This window comes from Leptodactylus fuscus, chromosome 4 (assembly GCF_031893055.1).
Source record: "Leptodactylus fuscus isolate aLepFus1 chromosome 4, aLepFus1.hap2, whole genome shotgun sequence".
NCBI lineage: Eukaryota > Metazoa > Chordata > Amphibia > Anura > Leptodactylidae > Leptodactylus > Leptodactylus fuscus.
Genome location: NC_134268.1, coordinates 42,952,367 through 42,966,498, shown reverse-complemented (window position 1 = coordinate 42,966,498; position 14,132 = coordinate 42,952,367). Strand labels below are relative to the sequence as shown.

Below are 14,132 nucleotides of genomic sequence, written 5' to 3'. Positions count from 1 at the left end.
TCCGACCCACAAATGTTCAGCAACATGAAAGGATAATTGGTTACGATTTCCATTTGTGAGTTTCCTATTGAGAAATATTTGTAAAATGGAAAAATCTTGCTTTTTTATTATTCATTTCTGGATTCTGCAGCTCTGCCGTAATTCTGATGGTTACTAAATAAAATTGAAGCCTACCTGACTATTAAATTATTCATCTTCCTGTGCTATGTGACTAGACATAAATTTAAACCTCACCGAGGCTGAATTCTCGCTAAAATTCAGTCTGTGCCAAGCGGGTACTCAAATCGGCGAAGAGATGGGAATTGAAATAGCAGCTAAATTTAATATTAAAAGGTAACGCTATCATTATGACTTGTAGACTTTTAATACACTCTTTATTTAAGACATTTTTCATGTTAAAATTTCTTCACAGAAGTCAAAGAATAATGAATTAAATATAAAATAGGTGTAATGATAAAAGCAGAAGACATTATAGCAGGAAGAGCGTGCTGTTCTCCATTCCTTCTGATAGCGTTTGATAAAACTGGAGAGCAATATCTGCCATTTTATAGTTTTTATGTATAAAACACTTTCTCTGACCGTTCTGGCTTATTATAAGGAAACCTTTCTTTTTATTCTAATAAAATGTATTAAAAAACCCCTTTCCGTGAAATTACAATCACTTCCGTCATGTCTCGTGTTATGTACAGCAAAAGGATGTGGCGTGAACAAATTTTAACAAAAAGAAATTTGGGATCAATTTTTTTTTTTTTTTTTTTAACGTAGATTGTGAACCCATATAGGGCTCACAATGTACATTTTTATTTTCCTATCAGTATGTCTTTGTAGAATGGGAGGAAATCCACGCAAACACTGGGAAAACATACAAACTCCTTGCAGATGTTGTTTCTGGCAGGATTCGAACCCAGGACTCCAGTGCTGCAAGGTTAGGATCAAATTTTCATCCACTTACCTTCATCCTATGGGCAGCCAACTCGTGCAAAATTATAATTTCCATCTTGATCAGATAGTGATAGTTTGGTTAGGGTATTGTGGGAGTTATAGTTATGAAACAACTGGGGACCTACAGATTTTAGGCCTCATGCACGTGGCAGGGTGCGTATCCCAAGCTTCTTCTGGGGTCTGATCAGTGGCGTAACTAGGAATGGCGGGGCCCCGTGGCGAACTTTTGACATGGGGCCCCCCCCCCCCGACCGTCACTGACGACCTCGACCAACCCCCTCCTCCGCATTCCTGCGTGCTCTATTATGTCCCTTAATGGCCTCTGCACACAGTATTATTCCCCATAGTGTCCCCGGCAGACAGTGTTATGCCCCATAGTGTCCCCTGCACACAATATTATGCCCCATAGTGGCCCCTGTACATAGTATTATGTCCCTTAGTGGCCCCTGCACACAGTATTGTACCCCATAGTGGCCCCTGCACATAGTATTATGTCCCATAGTGGCCATTGCACACAGTATTATGCTCCACTGTGGACACCCATACATCTTTTCAGACCCCAGAGTATAATAATCGGAGACCTGTGGGAATAAAAACATAAAAAAACCACTGTTGCTTACCTGTCCCCTGTCCCCTAACTCCATACGCTGTCGGCCTCCGCTGTCGATCTTCTTTAATGATGTCGGATGTCACAGGCCAGGTTCATGTGACGTCGGAGACATCAGACGACTAGGAAAGAGGCCGGCCCGGATCATGGAGAGGTAAGTAACAGTGTTTTTTATGTTATCATACATTTCCCGGGCTGCCGATCATTATACTGAAAAGACCCCCGAATATAATCATGGTTTTTGTGGGGCCCGCGGTGTCACTTATCGATCCCGGCTCAGCCAGGATCGCTAAGTAAATAGGGCCCGTTACCATGCTGGAGTAACTCCAGCTCGGTAACGGCCTATTAAAAAAAAAAACAAAAAAAAAACGCAGCGGTAGCGGCTGTCACCAGGCTCCCTAATGTCCTGGGCCCTGTGGCAGCTGCCTCTGCTGTCTCCACGGTAGTTACGCCCCTGGGTCTGATGCTCCATCCAGATAAATATAGGTCTTATCCTGCTGAACAAGCCTCCTGCGCCGCAGGATGGCGCAGAGATCCGAACAATCAGAGATGTAACGTCTCTGCCTGGTCGGATCTCTGCGCCGTCCTCTGCTCGCACGCTGCGGCGCAGAAGGCGTGTTCAGCAGGATTCCTTGCTTAGAGTTTGATTCCTTGCTTAGAGTTTTTTATTGCTCTGTCTGAACACTGCTCTATTACCTATCCTCTGTAATTGAATTTCCACCACACCCATCTCCTACACCTTGTTTCCCTCTGTTCATCAAATAGTTAATTTTAGCCTTGCCTGTGTGATTGACAGCCTGTCTACCAATGAAGTATGGGGCCGGTGCTAGACTTCCTATATACAGGTCATCAGCCCAAACAGGTTTGCTGGCTATTTTGACTCTATCCTGTGACTTTGCCCTTGCTAGCTTCCTACTTCTCTTACTTTGTATTACTGACCTCTGATCTTTGGCTTCCCTTGTGACTACTCTTTTGGATTATGATTTTGTACTGCTTTGTCTCTCTGGCTTTGACCCTTGGCTCTTCTGTGTGGTTTGTCTTATCTTTTCCTGTGTAACACTTATTCAGAGAAGGGATGGCCGCCCAGTTGCTCCTGTCATCAGGACAGTTGTGGCAATTAGGTAGGGACAGGGGCTGGGTTGAGTTTAGGACTCGCTGTCTCTGTCACCCCTTCTTACATTGTTCCACTAGCAGCACTAAGGAATTGCACAAATAGAAATTCCCCCACACCTGCTCTGTGATGGTGATGGTACCCCCAAACTGAAATAGGGGTCAGAAGGCACTTGGATGTCATCCATCTAAAAAATTGGACCTCCCTTGGACTGCACACTCAGTTGTGTGCTTGAGACCATAGACTACTGATCTAAGTTACGTTTACTAACAAATCATGATTTTTACTTACTGGGACCATTTGGACATCCCAGCTCCCCAGCATGGTGTGATTATAATGTTATGAATATACCAGTAATTGGATCTCTTTTAGAGTTTTTTTTTATTTTTGCTATTTATGGAGACATTAAGAACAAATACCTGAGCGGTGGTGGATTCATCCCCATATGGATCTGTTATTCAGGGTTGTGTGAAGTCCCTGTACTATAAAATACATGTTAATGTACTGCTCCATGTCTGCTTCTGGCTCCAGGCACTGTATAGTACGGGGATTGGATGCACTCAGCTGATCCGTGCAGGGGTTGGCTTTTGGCCCCCCACCGAATATAGGCCATAAACAAAAAATCCTGGTCATTCCCTTTAATAAAGGACTGACACCTCCACTGAAATGGTCTATTTTCGTAAATAATTGCATTCCCTATGAATTGACTGCCAGCCATTCTGCCATTCTTCTGTGGATCCTACTGGAAATGAAGGAATAAATATACAATTGAAGTGAAGAGATTTGCCAATTTCTACATATATAAGTTGATTTTTTTTAGGGCTGAGCCTTTCCTAGCCTTGGTGATGTTGTTATTATTTGATAATATATGCGGATATTTATTGGGTCTTCTGGGACAAAAAATGGACATGCAAAGGTTAACTTGTCACGTAACATGTTACCTATACTGTGACATGACAAGAAATTTTATCTTTATTTTTTGGTATCTTATCAGAGTAAGGTGGTTTTCTAAGACGTATATATTGATGAGCCTTCCTTAGAGTAGGTAACCAACCCCTGTGACCCTCACCAATAGCTGTTTGAAGCAACAATGGTGCTCACAAGTGCTGCAGCCTCTTCCCTAATCTGATAACATCATCTTCATCTATAACATTGTGCAGCAGCAGCTCAGTCCCATTCGAGTGAATAGAAAACAGAAGAGAGAGCACCGCGCGGCACCTTGTGCATTACCCTTTTAAAGTGATTCCACAAAGTATTATTCAACATATAATCACCTTTAAGCGCTGTGAAGTGATCACAGCACTCAAATATCACTTCATAGACAAAATGGCTAGTAGCTGGCAGATCTTAACCGTGAAAACACGTATGCATGGTACTATACAGAAAAGGACCTATCCAACCAACTTCTACAGAAGTATCAAATGGATACAACAAGAACTGCGGTTGATAAGCGCGGATCCTTTTATCCATTTGATACTTCTGTAGAAGTTGGTTGGATAGGTCCTTTTCTGTATAATTCGAGTGAATAGGGCGGAACTACAATACCACACCCTAACGATATGTACAGAGCTCTGTTTGATATTCAGAGAAGAGAACACAGTGCTCTCCCAAATTCTGTGACCTCTTTAACCAGCTGATCTGTTGGTGTCCTAGGTGTCAGTCCCCACCATGATCATCTTAAGATTAGGCCATCAATATACAGGTATAAGTCTTGGTAAAGCCATTTAACGCTTTTCATTTGGAAATTCCACAAAACAAAGCATGTGGCATGTGGATAAGGCAAAAAGCTGTCAATAGATATGGAATAAAGATGGACACCTATGACCCCCTACACCACCATAAACATTTGGGCAAGGGTAGAGGGGTCTAAGCTGCTGCCAAATACCACTGCTGTAATAAAAATACAAGGCGTATTGCAATCTGAATAAAATTTGTCATGGTTGCCTATGAAGTTTTGCTTGACTTTCTCTGTACCTAATAGTGAGGAGTAAAAGCAGTACTATATATATATACACTGTGTGTGTATATATATATATATATATATATATATATATATATATATATATATATACTCGAGTATAAGCCTAATTTTTCAGCACAGTTTTTGTCCTGAAAAAGCCTCCCTCGGCTTATACTCGAGTCAGCAAAAATTATTATTATTATTATTTATTTTATTTTTTTTTTTTTTTTGGGGGGGTCTATGACCAGCCACAATATCAATGTATAGAATCTCCCATAAAATAGTACGAAATAAAAAGATTTTAAATTTTTTTTATAAACGTTCTAAATCCCTCCTTTCCCTAGAATACATATAAAAGTCTGAAAGTGCCCGGTCTACTGAATATAGGGGATCTGCAAGTGCTCCTGTTCTGTCAGGAAGGGGTTAATAGGAGCACTGCAGATACCCTATATTCAGCCAGGCTGAATTCCAAGTGGGGGAAAAAAAACCTCAGTCCTCAAGCTCAGGGAAGGGGCAGACAGACAACCAAAACACCCCCTCCCCTTCCCCAGCAAGTACTGCACCCAAAAACTCTGACCATTTTAATGTTTGACATTTTCCAGTAGCTGCTGCATTCCCCCTCCCCCCCCTCAGCTTATACTCGACTCAATAAGTTTTCCCAGTTTTTTGTGGTAAAATTAGGAGCCTCGGCTTATATTCGTGTTGGCTTATACTCGAGTATATACGGTATATAATATAGCTGTATTGTATTTCCATCCAATAATGCAAATTTTTTTTGCAAAGGAATTTATTGCATTCCCCTTACAGCTTCCATCAGACAAGGCCATGACATATCGAGTCATCTATAATTTATTCATGTTGCCATAAAAAAGGGACATTTGTAAAATATAAGGACACATAGCTTTCATGTGGACAGTTACGACACTCAATAAAACTATCACCTTTAATTTTATGTCCGGTTATTGCCACAGTAACCAGATGGCCGCTTTAATACAGGGGACATAAAAGCTGTATATATCTACAGCAGAAATACAGCAGTTCTGCAGGACAAATTGTCATACAGTTTCAGCGATAAAATGGCCATCTGGTCAATATATGATGACCATATTTCTTATCTTAACTGCTACGTATGTCTAAAGTCTACGGCCTCACTAAACACTATCTCCAGCTGTATCATCTGAGCCTATAGAATTTATAGTTGTCTTATAGATCTTTATTAGGCATTGTATTGTTACATATTTTCTGTAACTTTATTTCTTTACTCTTGTTTTTCTGGATTTATTAGAGTTTTTATCTCTAGTTTTATACTGTAGCAAATAATAGAGCAGTATATTGGAGCTTAATAGGTGAAATGTGTTATGTTCTACGTATCATTTTTATGCTCTTCTGCAGAATGATTATGGTATGTAATAAAACAGATATATTAGTGTTACCAGATAACTTGGATAATCCCTTCATTAAGATCATTCATCATACTATTTTGGCAGATGTTGGGATTTTATAATGGCACCCTATAAGGAGCTGAATGGATACCATAACCACCTTACACAGCAGGGACTCGGCAGCAATAATCAGAGATGTCACTGTTCACAACTAGAGATGAGCGAACAGTAAAAGATCGAGATTCAATATTCGTTTCGAATAGCCGCTCAATATTCGACTATTCGAACGAATATCGAACTCCATTATAGTCTATGGGAGAAAATGCTTCGCTACAGGGGATCCCACCATTCGACTCAGGAGAGTCACCAAGTCCACTAAGACACCCCAGGAAATGATGCCAACACCCTGGAAAGCAACTGGGACAGCAGGGGAAGCATGTCTGGGGGCATCAAGTACCTTTATTATGTCGGGATCCCTTGTCAGCTTACAATATGCCAGAGCGGAGTTTTTCCCATAGGAATGCATTGACCAGCATTGATTGGCCAGTCTACGACATTTGGCCAATCAACGCTGGTTTTGCCTGAAGAGGCAGAGTCTAAGAGCCGTCCACAGAAGTTTCCATTCTGGTCCGATTTTAGACTCCGCCTCCTCTGGCAGAACCAGCGTTGATTGGCCGAATGCTGTAAGACTGGCTAATCAACGCTGGTCAGTGCATACCTATTGCGAAATGAAGCAGAGCCAGCCATGCGCTCAGTTTGGCTATTCCTCCTGTCACACACATCTCTGGTGTAACATAGCTCAGCACACACCTCTGCTACATCTCTACACTCTGTTGTAGAGATGTAGTAGAGCTGAGTGTGCGCTGAGCTCTGCTACACACGAGATGTGTGTGTGACAGCAGGAGTAGATGGAGGGTTGGTTGGGTGTAGTGCAGAGCTGCTACACCAGAGATGTAGCAGAGCTGGCCGATGTTAGCAGAGCTGAGTGTGTTAGTCTGCTGCATATCTGCCAGCTCTCCTACATCTACATCTCCTACACGCTCAGCTCACCTACATCGGACACTACACGCTCAGTTTATCGGTATAGTGATCTGAGTTTGTAGTATCGGACACTACACGCTCAGTTTATCGGTATAGCCGAGCTGAGTTTGTTGTATCGGACACTACACGCTCAGTTTATCGGTATAGTCAAGCTGAGTTTGTAGTATCGGACACTACTGTTTGTTGATTAAGCAGAGCTGGGATTGTAACGACAATCCTATTCACTACACAGCATGTACCCCACACTGTGTAGTGATTAACCCCCTCCCCCCAGTGTCCGCATACCTGCACCTCTTTGCTCTTGGTCCACTTCGATCCATGGTCCCGGTTTCAGAGCACCCTGCCCCCCTCTCCCCAACTATTATTATAGAGAAGGTGGGGCTTATGAGAGTGTGGGCGGGCACTGGGCGGGGAGACGTCTCCCTTCCCACACTCTCCTAAGCCCCGCCCTTTCCCCGACTATTATTATAGAGAAGGCAGGGCTTAGGAGAGTGTAGGCGGGGAGTCTCTCCGCCCAGTACCCGCCCACACTCTCCTAAGCCTCGCCTTCTCTATAATAATAATCGGGGAGAGGGGGGCAGGGCGCTCAGAAACCGGAACCATGGACCGAAGTCGGCCAAGAGCAAAGAGCTGCAGGTATGCGGACACTGGGGGGAGGGGGTTAATCACTTCACAGCGTGGGGTACATGCTGTGTAGTGAATAGGATAATCTCCCACACTGCACACTCAGCTGGCTATTCCTTAGTAGTACTAACATGCTCAGCTCAGCTATTTCTTTAGTAGTTCCGAGCCATAGGAATGCATTGACCAGTGTTGATTGGCCACTGTACGGGCATTTGGCCAATCAATGCTGGTCAATGCATTCCTATGGGAAAAAGTCAGCTCGCCCATATCGCAAGCTGACAGGGATCCCGACAAGATAGAGCTCCAAAGAGCTGGTTGAGTGACATTCCCCCCTAAATAAAGGTTATCCCTAGCTAACCCTGCCTGTACATCTGTCTCTGTGTCCCATTCATATAGTTCACAGTCCCAAATTAGTCGAATGGTAAATCCACCATTCGTCTAAATTGGAGGTTATCTGTTTCCGGCAGCCAATTCCTTTTTCCGATTTTTATTTTTATTTTTTTTTTTATTTATTTTTTTTTCACTGCCTCCGTTGTCGTAGTTCCTGTCCCACCTCCCCTGCGCTGTTATTGGTGCAAAAAACGCGCCAGGGAAGGTGGGCGGGGAATAAAATTTTTTGTGAGTTTGCCACCTGGTGTTCGATTGGAATCGAACACCTCGAATGGTCTGATATTCGATCGAATATCAATTCGATCGAACGCTGTTCGCTCATCTCTAGTGTACAGCTCAGACCTTCATGTGACTGCAGACCTAGATATGTAGACCATTACTAAAGCTAATACTGAACACCGCGATAGTGAATGTATCAACTAACAAACATTCTACAGGTAAGCCCTACGCTCATTAATACAATTTAGCCTGAAAGGTTTAATCCCACAACGGGGCGCACATAAAACATGCTATACAACCCACCAGGGAGCTCGGCTGCTCACAATACTATGTTCTAGCTTTAAACTGGCTCTCTGTTAGTCTTTCATGCGTATGGACATTTAATAAGACATTGCAGCGCGTTGCATTATTTATTCCTTCTGGTAAGAGTATTGTTTGTAGAATACTTGTATTAATATTTCATTGTGTTTATTTGCACAATAAATCAGAATTACCCAGAACTAGGCCAACTTCCATTTGTGAAGCCCAAATAGGGTGACTCTGCTATATTGAATATTTCCCAGTTTATCCTGGATGTTTATGAGTATAGAAAGCTGGAGTATGGATGTTGCAATGTATTTATATTATTCTGTCAATTGCCCCTAAGGGTACAGCAACATTTTATATGGGCAAATCCCTGGCTAAACTTGGTGGCAAATGCATGCCAAAATCGGAAGGTAATACCCTTGTGTTACTGGCTACACTTGGTTGCTGGGACTTGTGGCTGTACCCGTATTACCTAGCCCTTCTAGTCACTGTTATCAAATGTTGGGATCTTGCCAGTACTTTTTGGTTGTCTGAAAAGTTAGTGACCATTTAAGTAAAGGAGCATGGAAGTAGCTTCTTGTCTTACTTGGATTTTGTTACTAGCTCAAATCAACTAAAGTAGAGACTCCTCTAAAAGTAAAAGACTTATCTCTCATTTGGTTGACATTGGTTAATTTGCATATTTTTCCCATGCAGTATTGCTTATAAATAAGTCACCATTTACCCAATGGATCCCTTCAATGAGAACCAGTATAACGCCAACTTGGATTTCAATACTAATGTATGGTATGTACTGCATAGCTCCCAAGATTTCTGCCATTGAGGGAGCAGTGACTTCTATCCAATAATTAAAACCAAAACTTTTCTCTCCACATTTTCCAAGCTTATTCGGGGACGGAATCCAGTGCAAACAACGGTGAGAATTCAGACTTAGAATTTGCTCTTTTACCATTATGGTAATTAATCCCACTTAGCAACCCAAGGTTATTAAAACCAAAAACTTTATTATCCAACCGTCTAAAACATAAATGCACCAAATGAGACAGCCAGATGTAAAGTCACAGTCTTCATCTCACTCACATCGTCATTCCATATAGTTCTATTCTATTAATAATATCCAAATGTCATGTTAACTTCACATGAGATATCTCATTCGAATCTAACTCCTCAGTCTTATAGATGCTTGGGATATCTCATATGAAGGTAAGATAAGATTTGGACATTATTAATGGCATAGACCTATATGGAATGACAGTGAGGCATAGACTCTGGTATTAGATCTGTCTGTCTCCGATGGTGTATTAATGTTTTACTATATGTTCACATCTGTAACGGATTGTCCGTTGTTATGGTTTATTGGAGGGCCAGAACAACGGACACATGGATTGTTAAAACAGCGGCCAATGGTGAATATAATAGGATTTTTTGGGTGTGATAAGGTCAAAGCCGAGTTTATGACTAATTGACCTATAATCCTGGGTAACTGTCGTCGTCCTAATTAATTAGGCTGAGTGCCAGCAGTAAGGAAATGACACCAGACACGCTATGTTGGTATTAGTTCCTCTCTCAAACAAGAAGTAAATACTGACGCACTTTTATTAAAACAACGTGGGGTTAATTAGTAGCAGAGAAAGGAAGAGAGATAACAACAACATAAGTTTTCATATTCATTCCTGATTGGTATGGGACATCTCAATCAAACAGAAAAAGTTTAAGCAGTTCCATATATAGCCAGCTACTCCCGGTCCTGCGTGGTAACCTTGGGGAGCTGTCTTCTGGCAGCAAGTCAAGCATTTGTTTTTCTTGCACCCGTTGTGGATGCAGACGTCATCTTATCATATAACATTATACCAGTTTCAAGTATAAGCAACTATATCTAGCATTCAGCTTTTAAGGATAACAATGTTTTTTGTACATTACATGATTATAACCTTCACAGGTACCGTTGGTTTAAACTGAAGCTGCTGGACAAAAAAGCTGGACAATTTTTCATTGGTGATTTTCATTACTGTTAAAACTAAGACTCTGGCGCAGATGTGAACCCAGCCTAAGGCCCTTTGCTCAGTGCCACATGTGGGCCGCCAGCAGTGATTGAATGTCATGGCCGGTGCACAGGTGGCGCATTGATGTCATCCATATGCCTCCCATGCACCATCGTGCTTCTGCGACTCCATTCATTCAATAAATTGGGGCTGCAGAAGCATTGCCGCAAAACGGGCCAGGAATAGGACCTGTCCTTAGTTTTATGTCCCGGATTGTCATGAAATGAATGGGACAGTGTGCTATCCGGGAAAGGCCTGGATAGCACACTAAACTAGCACATGATCATGTGCAAAGGGCCTTAGACTATTGCATAACAAAATTTCTGCTTTTAATAACCTTGAATTGCTAATTGGGCTATTTCTGCTATTAGTAAATCTGCCTCAATCTCTGCAAATTTGGGTCTGCTGGCAAGTATGATATAGTAACTTTCTGCCTAGTATAATACAATTATAATACCATCGATTTTTCCCATACGAATGTAGCAGCTTTATTGCACCCCGATAAACCTATCCTGAACAATTTACATCCGCCTCTCCTGAAATATGTCAGGTTGTCACAGCCATGTTATTTTCCATTACCAGTTCTAAGTGTTAACAATACATTTACAATCCAATACGGCGAGATGTAAAGACGTTATAATAATGACAGCGCTCACTCCATTAATAGCACTATACAATTGGTTACTTCTTTAAACAAAAGCGAATTAAATCACACAGCTAATATAATAACCTCGACCTAATGAATTGCCCTTCAAGGTTGCGACTCACAAATTCTTTATTCCACAATTCCATATACAGTAAAATCCCGCACGGCATCCATTGTAATACTTTCCTAACTCGGCACGACTCGATGAATGCTCATAATTCCCTGCATAAATATTACTAATATTTTCTGCTTTATGAAAGAGACATAAAAGAAAGATAAACATTTCACAATATTTAGGTTTATTATACCCACAAAATCTGTTTCGGCTAAGTCAAAATAAAGCCCTATACCGAGCGGTCGCGGAGATTTAATTAAACCAGCGCTCTGCCAGGCGACTTGGCAAGGAAGTTCTGATAAATGTGCGCATATTTCCTATACAAATAAAATATAGGGATGCAAATCACAAAGATTATTATTTTTTCCTTCTGTATTTGATTAGCCGTATTACTTTATAACGTATTAAAAAAAATCAATCCGTATGTAATTGCAAAGGTATAAGCTGAAATGGCATGCCTTAAATCACACAAAGGGAAATGGCCGCTACGGTTTCGGCTCTGGTGCCATCCAAGTTATACGCTTAGAGCACTGACATAAAAAGAGACACTTTTATCATCTAATGTTCAGGGTAACGGATGACATTGTACCTTGTTGTCTGATCTATTATAGCCATAACATCACACGTTCCTATGATGTGGCCACAGCTTGGGTTTCATTTTTTTTTTCGGCTTTGCTTACATTTTTAAAGAGCAAAGTGATCAAAGTCATAGCGGTGACATGGAGCTAAAAATATCAGCGCATTAAAGAGTACTAATGTACAGTGTGAAGGAATTGATGTAAGGCTTCGATTGAACTTACCTTTGGGAATGGCGCTCCAGATAGGATCTTGATGGTCTGGTCAAGTTAAATCAAATCAGTGCTAAAGACGTCTCTTGGAGGAGCTGAAAGCCATTAAGTGTCTCATGCAGATCAGAAATGCTAGCAGAATATTAAAAACGGAAATGAATAAAACACAAAAAATACTCATAATAAATGCAAATAAATTGTGTTTGTCCTAGGGGATCAGTGACATATTGTGTAGTATTTGCAATGCAATGAAAGTCTCTTTTCTTTGTTTCTTGCAAGTGGTAAAATATTGTTATTATACAGTATTATACATGTCAATTTATTAAAGGGGTTATCCAACTTCCAAAAATGATCTATAAATACATCCTCTGCAGTGCAAAATACTCGCTGTTCCCTTGTGCATCCTCTGTTTGGCTTTATTTTACTTGCTGCTCCTTGTCTCACTGTTACATGCAGTGAATCTGTTGACAAACTACATTTCCCATGATTCATCTGCCTGTTCACACTCTCTGTGTACCCCTCTCTTCTCCACTGCAATGACATCATAGGTAATAAATCACCCCCATATCTGAGGTCACATGATGCTGTGATGTTTCATTTGCATGCTCACTACCTCTGTCCCTCCACCTATGTGAGTTGCAAACTTAGGGAGTGAGAGTAGGCAGATGCATCATGGGAAATGTAGTTTGTCCCCCATATTCATTGCATGTAAATAATAGTGATACAAAGGACAGCAAGTAAGATAAAGCCAAGCAAAGGGTGCACAAGGGAACAGTCATAATTTAGCACTGCTATGGAAGTATTTATAGATATTTTTTGGCAGCTGGCTAACCCCTTTAAACTTTTATAATCTACAGTATTGTATGCCTTCTGTGTCTTCCAGCAGCCTGTAGTTTGCCTTTGCCTAGGTTCTCTATAAGGTTTTATTTAGATACTAGAAGGAGGACCCGGCTTTGCACGGGTATATTTAATTTTTTGTTTGTGTAGTGGCCCCATAAGAATTGTCCAATTTTTCACTGGTGTATTTTGTATATCGTTTGTGTTTGTCCATTAGCGTCATGTGATCATGTGTATCTCATTTCGAATATCAATGAAAAACCTGCGATCGGTTGTTATGGAGACTTGGAGTAAAGCTGTGTGTATGTGATCTTGTGTAAAAGTGTCATTCACAGCGCCCTGCCCCTTTAAGGTTGACATAAAGTAGTGAAGAAAAATGGCTGAGTTGCTATGGAAACCTGGAATAAAACTCTAATATGTGGTACTCTGTTAAGAGCCATGTATCTAATCCTCCAGTGTGTGGTACTGTGTGCTGAAACACGTATCTATTCCACTGGCATGTGGTACTGTGTGGAGTGGTGCATATCTAATTCTCCAATGGGTGGAACTGTGTGCAGATGTGCATATCTAATCCTCCAGCGTGTGGTACTGTGTGCAGACGCGTGTATCTAATCCTCCGGCATATGGTACTGTGTGCTGACATACATATCTAATCCTCCGGCATATGGTACTGTGTGCTGACATACATATCTAATCCTCTGGCATGTGGTACTGTGTGCAGACGCGTGTATCTAATCCTCTGGCATGTGGTACTGTGTGCAGACACGTGTATCTAACCTTCCACCGTGTGGTATTGTGTGCAGTGGTGTACAGTCATGGCCAAAAGTTTTGAGAATGATACAAATATTAATTTTTACAAAGTCTACTGCTTCAGTTTTTCTAATGGCAATTTGCATATACTCCAGAATGTTATAAAGAGTGATCAGCTTAACAGCAATTACTTGCAAAGTCAATATTTGCTTAGAAAATGAACTTTATCCCCCAAAACACATTTCAACATCATTGCAGCCCTGCCTTAAAAGGACCAGCTAACATCATTTCAGTGATTGCTCCATTAACACAGGTGTGGGTGTTGATGAGGACAGGGCTGGAGGTCAAGATTAAGTATGATTAAGTAAGAAT

At 41.3% G+C, this 14,132-nt stretch overlaps 1 protein-coding gene across 1 annotated transcript in view; it reads right to left on the bottom strand.

The window, feature by feature from the left end:
* LOC142201132 (MORN repeat-containing protein 3-like) overlaps window positions 1–14,132 on the bottom strand; it is a 74,724-nt gene that overhangs the window by 19,059 nt on the left and 41,533 nt on the right. The gene's annotated exons all lie outside the window — the stretch shown is intronic.